An 8,367-nucleotide genomic window follows, 5' to 3' on the forward strand; every position below is an offset into this window, starting at 1 on the left:
ACATGAAACATACAAAAAATCAAAGATCCCAACACAAAACACCAAAAATAATACAAGACAGACAATAACCCAAACACCTAGTACCACATGAAGCATGCAAAATTCAAAGACACAACACAAAACACAAAAAATAATACAAGATATACAATACCCAACCCCATTTGGACAACATGAAACATAAAAATTCAAAGATCCCAACACAAAACACCAAAAATAATACAAGACAGACAATAACCCAAACACCTAGTACCACATGAAGCATGCAAAATTCAAAGACACAACACAAAACACAAAAAATAATACAAGATATACAATACCCAACCCCATTTGGACAACATGAAACATAAAAAATTCAAAGATCCCAACACAAAACACCAAAAATAATACAAGACAGACAATAACCCAAACACCTAGTACCACATGAAGCATGCAAAATTCAAAGACACAACCCAAAACACCAAAAATAATACAAGATATACAATACCCAACCCCATTTGGACAACATGAAACATAAAAAAAATCAAAGATCCCAACACAAAACACCAAAAATAATACAAGACAGACAATAACCCAAACACCTAGTACCACATGAAGCATGCAAAATTCAAAGACACAACACAAAACACAAAAAATAATACAAGATATACAATACCCAACCCCATTTAGACAACATGAAACATAAAAAATTCAAAGATCCCAACACAAAACACCAAAAATAATACAAGACAGACAATAACCCAAACACCTAGTACCACATGAAGCATGCAAAATTCAAAGACACAACACAAAACACAAAAAATAATACAAGATATACAATACCCAACCCCATTTGGACAACATGAAACATAAAAAATTCAAAGATCCCAACACAAAACACCAAAAATAATACAAGACAGACAATAACCCAAACACCTAGTACCACATGAAGCATGCAAAATTCAAAGACACAACCCAAAACACCAAAAATAATACAAGATATACAATACCCAACCCCATTTGGACAACATGAAACATACAAAAAATCAAAGATCCCAACACAAAACACCAAAAATAATACAAGACAGACAATAACCCAAACACCTAGTACCACATGAAGCATGCAAAATTCAAAGACACAACACAAAACACAAAAAATAATACAAGATATACAATACCCAACCCCATTTGGACAACATGAAACATAAAAATTCAAAGATCCCAACACAAAACACCAAAAATAATACAAGACAGACAATAACCCAAACACCTAGTACCACATGAAGCATGCAAAATTCAAAGACACAACACAAAACACAAAAAATAATACAAGATATACAATACCCAACCCCATTTGGACAACATGAAACATAAAAAATTCAAAGATCCCAACACAAAACACCAAAAATAATACAAGACAGACAATAACCCAAACACCTAGTACCACATGAAGCATGCAAAATTCAAAGACACAACCCAAAACACCAAAAATAATACAAGATATACAATACCCAACCCCATTTGGACAACATGAAACATAAAAAAAATCAAAGATCCCAACACAAAACACCAAAAATAATACAAGACAGACAATAACCCAAACACCTAGTACCACATGAAGCATGCAAAATTCAAAGACACAACACAAAACACAAAAAATAATACAAGATATACAATACCCAACCCCATTTAGACAACATGAAACATAAAAAATTCAAAGATCCCAACACAAAACACCAAAAATAATACAAGACAGACAATAACCCAAACACCTAGTACCACATGAAGCATGCAAAATTCAAAGACACAACACAAAACACAAAAAATAATACAAGATATACAATACCCAACCCCATTTGGACAACATGAAACATAAAAAAAAATTCAAAGACACAACACAAAACACCAAAAATAATACAAGACAGACACCCTCTCAAAGACCATCGGTAGCCCCCGGACCATTGCTTGAAAACATTTGCATTAGGTGACTGAAATCACATCAGGGCATAAATGGTATTGCAGTTGTAAATATGTATATAGAAATTGACCACTAGGGGGGGATATCCTTGACTTACACAAGAATTACATTCAAGGACCACTGGTGGTCTCACAAATATAAGCCAATCACACACCCACTGTCAATGTATGTAAGGAATTTACATACTAGCTTGATTAATTTATGCATACAATTCACTTCAAAGAGTGGAGCCCCCACCTCTGTGTTTATCTAATTTGCATGTCTGGCACCTGGTTAGAACCCATCCCCCCACCCCACCCCCGCGCTTCATTTAATTTGCATGTCTGGCCCATGGCATTCCACAAAGAGTGGGAGCCCATCCCCCCCAACCCACCCCCGCTCTTCATTTAATTTGCATGTTGCACCTGGCACCTGGTTAGAGCCCATCCCCCCCTTGTTTATCTAATTTGCATGTCTGGCACCTGGTTAGAACCCATCCCCCCACCCCACCCCCGCGCTTCATTTAATTTGCATGTCTGGCCCATGGCATTCCACAAAGACTGGGAGCCCATCCCCCCACCTCACCCCCAGGGACAAACAAACAAATTTACATTTGTTTGTTTTTCACACCTTCGAGTCAGCATCTCTGCTGGCTTTTGGGGAGGTATGGCACATGAGACGCAGGGAGAGAGAGAGATGAGATCAGCTAATCACACACACATCATGCATTTTATAGATATATAAATATATTATTTAATTATAAACTATTATATGCTAATTATATTTATGGATATTTATATTTTATGATTTATGATTATGCTAATTATATATATGGAATTCAAGGAATGTAATTACTAATTTGCATAATTAATTATGCAAATTATGCATTAAATTGCTCACTAGCGCCACCAGTGGTCAAAAAGTGTATCAAACGACCATACTATAAGACTACTCACCTGTGGCTCATGTGAGTATAGGGTTTGGGATAGTGTTAGTCCAAACAAAAGGCAATCCAGGGCAATGCAGACAATGTGGCCATCTTATACACCATTAATACTGCCAAGACCTCCTGACATTGCTGGATAAACGAAAACTTGCCTACAAAGGACATGAGGATGTGCGTCCAAAGAAAGTATTTGACCCCCTACCATGGCTAAAGCAACAATCCTCTATACACTGACGTAGGCATCTGCGATGACTGGGGAGGACCACTGGCACGTCCAAGAAAATATTGAATTGTGGGAAGCCTGCATGACAACGCCACAACAACATTATCCAAACAACAATGCAACCACCTTTACAACTGCAGAGGTGGAAGTGACACGGTGGGTTCATTCATTTCAAAGTCAGTATTATCATTTAAATATAACTTCCTCAAATGTAGAGGTATATCCAGTGATTTCACTGAAGTCAAATTTATTACTTTTTTTTTTTGTTGTTGTTGTGATAATCCTCCCTACTATAGAGTTTGCAGACCATAATTATAAGAAGTTCCTCCCTGTCCCCAGTTAACCCCTGGGGTAAAAAAAACCCTTCATTTTTGGCTAGGTCTGGCCTTCATCCAATCAGGATAGAGAGGGGCCTTCCGCCAATCATGATCGAGCGTGGGTGTGCCTTGGTGTGTGTGTGCTGTTGGCCTGTCGCGTGACTCCCCCACTTTAGTGCGTGCATGTGCACATCTTGTTACCTTGTTCTCCAAATCACCCAAATCACTGAATTTAAGGCTAACATGTTTTTTTTGCTGTTGTTCTCAGGAGTAAGGACTTATTTGCAGCGGTATCTGACTGTGATATGTCTCAATAACGTCCAGAACCACAACATACAATCGGCTGATGCTCTGAGCCACCGAGACGTGGGAAGTAGGGCTATTGAGACCTTAACCAGGCTCTTTGAAATGTGCCACTCTCCGTCTGCCCTGTTGGTGCTCCAAAGTGACCTAGAGGCAGAGGTCTTCATGCTTCTGCTGACCGTGTCATCTGCCCAGACCTTAAATACTGCTACAGATAGCCTATGTACGTTATACTATTTTAAAAATATATGTTTATTCCTCAATGAAGCACATTCTTTAAAGGTGCTATTTTGTACAGCCTCCACCACAAGACATGTAAGGAGGAGTATGGAGTGAGCCACAGATGATAACGGCTTTGGAAAGTTGAGGAGCGCAACCGCTGGAGTTTAGTTGAGGAGCGCAACCGCTGGAGTTTAAAGACACCTGTGTCAAGACATCCTCTGCAGGCGCCCCCTCATTGCCATCTGTGTCCTACCATAGAAAAGAATACCAGCACGTTGTATCCAAACGGATTCTTGTTCATTTTTCAGTTTCAAAATAGACTAAAATGAACAAGAATCGTATTGGATACAAGGATTGATCCATTTCAATGGACTGTACCAGAACCGTACCCGATACATTATTACCATGAACTACTCAAACTGGGTGCTTTGCTTCTTCTCCTTTCTTCAAGTCATCTGTATCCTACCCCATCGATTGAGGGTCTATAAACTATAGCACTATATAGTATGCATAGTTTCATCATAAAGATATTCCACATTTACGTTCTTAGCTTACGCATAATAACTACTTTTGTATATGATGCATTGCCGACATTTTCTGTTCTTGCTTAATGTAAGTCGCTTTGAGTGTCTGCTAAATGCCTAAATTGTAAATTGCCTCAATGCTTTTCCAATGGAAGTCACATGGCTTGACCAACCACTTTTGTTTGGTGGCTGTGTTCTGCCCATCAAACACAAATGCTTGATCAAACCATGTGACTCCCATTGGAAATGCAATATGGCGGCCATTAAACACAGACAAGACACATAACATGTGTTTTAATATGTGTGTAAGTGTATGGCCTCATACACACATATCAAAGGCAATTCCAATGGGAGTCACATGGTTTGTCCGAACATTTTTTGTTATATTTTGTGGCATTTCTTTATATTTTGAAATTATGATACAGCTCCTTTTCTATCTGCGGCGGTGGTGGGTGGTCTGTCGTCACGTTGCACACAACACAATGCACACGGAAGGAAGACAATTACAATATAGGCATTTAGCAGCCGCTCTTGATCCAGAGCGACTTACATTAAGCAAAAACTTGTCTGGGTTCAGCTTGAGGTGGTTGGAAGACATCCACTGTGAGATGTCAGCCATGCAGGCATGCAGTGATGCGGTCTTCCACCTGGGTGGCAGAGGGGGGGAATGATATAGAAACAGTTGTGTGTCATCGGTATAGCAGTGATAGGATATATTGTGAGCAGAGATGATAGGGTAGGTACCCTCACAAAAAACATGCAGTAATCCTGGTCTCTAAACTGCCTCCACCTGGCCAGCCGGGGCGCCTGATGGAGGGGAAAGGAACTAGTTGGAATAACGTGTTCCTTCCACGCGCTACGTCCAACCAGGGAAACTCCCCCCTGTCAGGTGTAAAGGAGCAACTTGGACACTCAGGCATGAAGGAAGCATGAGTTCAAGTCCGTTGCTCTCCCCTTGTCCCCCATATATGGGGACTAGGTTGGTGGAGGGTGTGTAGAGCCCAGGATCACATTAGATGATTGACACAGGGGTGAAAAATGGGTTACAAAAATCGTGGGATAAAAAATATATTACAAAAAAAGAGATGATAGTGCCAAGGGATTTAGTGCCAAGGGATTTAATTGACTGGCATAGTATAGTAGGCTGCTGCTGCTGCTCTGTGAGTATCACATGAAGTTATATCATAGTATAGTAGACTGCTGCTGCTCTGTGATTATCACAACATGAAGTTATAGCATGATGTCGACCTATATGGCATCATATGTGAACATGGATTGGATGATAATTTAATGTTTGTTTTGACACCGTTTGTTTGTTTTACATCATCATTACATCACCTAATCATAGCAACATGAGTTAGACTTTAATATATTAGCACCCCTCACTTCACACGGGTGTGATCTTGTTTCTTCTTGTATGTTTCTCTGTCACAACCTTCTGATGTCCTGTTGGTTCAATCACTGTGTTTTGTCATGGCTTTCCTGCTGTCCAGTTAGCTGCTGTCAGATGCTCCGTGCTGGCTGCGTCCACTAATACAGGCAGCCAATGTGGTTCAGACTCCATTTCAGAGTATCCCATTGGCTTAGGGGCAGCCAAGCATGACTAGTGGGAGCCAATCACGGACAAGGTCGTCTACGTTTCCAGTGTGTTTACTGACCAGAATATTTCCAAGCAGCTGGTAAAAAAAAGGTTGAAAAGTTATGAAGTGGTCCTTTAAATCACAGACAGTCAGAGGTAAGGTTTTTCTCCAGTGTGAACACACTGGTGTTTCTTTAGTTAACTTAAGTCACTGAAACTCTTGTCACATTGTTTACAGAGGTAAGGCTTTTCTCCAATGTGGACACGCTGGTGAGTCTGCAGTTTATATAACTCAATAAAACTTTTGTCACATTGTTGACAGTGGAAAGGATTTTCTCCTGCATGAATACGCTGGTGTCTCTGTAGAGAACTTGACTGACTGAAACTCTTGTGACATTGTTTACAGAGGTAAGGTTTTTCTCCCGTGTGAACACGCTTGTGTTTCTTTAGGTAACTTGAGTCACTAGCACCAGTAAGACGCGCAAACGCGGGAAGCGAACGCAGCTCGTACATATTTGGTTTTTTTTTAAGATAAGTTATTTAAGTTATTTTTTTAAGTTAAGTTATACTGATGTCACACATGTTAAACAACATTGATTTGTGCATGTAAGATAAGGTTTCAGTTTGTGCAAATTACCACAAACTTAATGTTATTCTTGTATCCGAATAATCTATTAATTGTAATTCCCTTTTAACGTGTTTTCTTTGTTGTGTGTCAATTTCTGCTATTTCTGAATAATTAATACAAACACCCATAATATCTATAATTTCTTTCTTCTGTAAAGATTCTATATCTGAAATCTTTGGTCAGACCAGTATGTCTGAGTCATAGTGTTGGGGGCACACAATAGCCTGTGTCTGTCTTGTGCTCATACATGGAGATGTTTGTGTCTGTCTGTCTGTCTGTGTTTTTTATTACGCCCAAATATGGAGATCCCTGATGTCATCAGAATATGCCTATATATTGGAATGCCCATATATGGGCATAGCGGTGGGATCTTTATGGGGCTGACTAATTACTTGCGCAAGCAGAGCGCGCAATACTGCGACCGGCTGGGTATAGTATGTCGGATTGTCGGTGTTATCCACCAGCCAATAAGGGATCGGAAGAACATTTTAAATGATTTTATTAACTCTAGCAGTAACTGAAAATGGTAAACAAACTCAACAGTAACAACTAGAAATGCACTCTGTCGAGGTGCCAACTTGCACCTTGCACACAAGTACGCCATACATGGCCTACTTGTGCGCAAGCAGAGAGCGTAAGTACTGCTACTGACTATACCAGTAAGACGCGCAAACGCGGGAAGCGAACGCAGCTGAGACCCTGCAGATCATGTCTGTCTGTCTGTCTGTCTGTCTGTGTGTCTATCCCGCTGTTACTGTATATGTGGACCTGGCCCCTTTTGTGCCCATATATGGAGCTGAGTGGACCTGGCCCCTTTTGTGCCCATATAATGAGCTGAGTGATTGCTGATGCAACACACTCCATATTTGGATAGCGGGACAGACAGACACACACACACACACACAGACAGACAGATATCGAACGCAGTGAGCACTTACTATGAGACCTAGCAGATCATGTCTGTCTGTCTGTGTGTCTGTCTGTGTGTCCCACCTTTGTGCCCCACCTTTGTGCCCATATATGGAGCTGAGTGATTTGTTTGTGATTGATGCAACACACTCCATATTTGGACGTATAGCTGCTTTGGGGACTCCTTATATGGTTATGGCTAAGTTAAAAACTTAACTTAAAAATAACTTAACTTAAATATGTACGAGCTGCGTTCGCTTCCCGCATTTGCGCGTCTTACTGGTAGTAAGTGCTCACTGCGTTCGCAATCACTGTGTTCGCAATGAGACCTAGCAGATCATGTCTGTCCGTGTGTCCCCCCTTTGTGCCCATATATGGAGCTGAGTGATTTGTTTGTGATTAATGCAACACACTCCATATTTGGACGTATAGCTGCTTTGGGGACTCCTTATATGGTTATGGCTATGGTTAAAAACTTAACTTAAAAATAACTTAACTTAAAAATAAAATAAAAACCCAAATATGTACGAGCTGCGTTCGCTTCCCGCGTCTTACTGGTGTCTATTACAACTGCTGTTTTAAATCCTTTAGACCCGTTATTGACCTTATACCAACCATGAACGCGTACCTTATACGTTACGTTACCATAAACAGCCAATAAGGGACCACCATTCTTACCGACATACATACATGTATACATGTATACATACGTATACATACATACAACAGAGAAAGCCCCGTCTCACCCAGGTACGGTATACCTTGGGGGACATCCAGGAGGTT

Source organism: Protomyctophum bolini (genome assembly GCF_963924005.1).
Source record: "Protomyctophum bolini genome assembly, chromosome: 8".
Lineage (NCBI taxonomy): Eukaryota > Metazoa > Chordata > Actinopteri > Myctophiformes > Myctophidae > Protomyctophum > Protomyctophum bolini.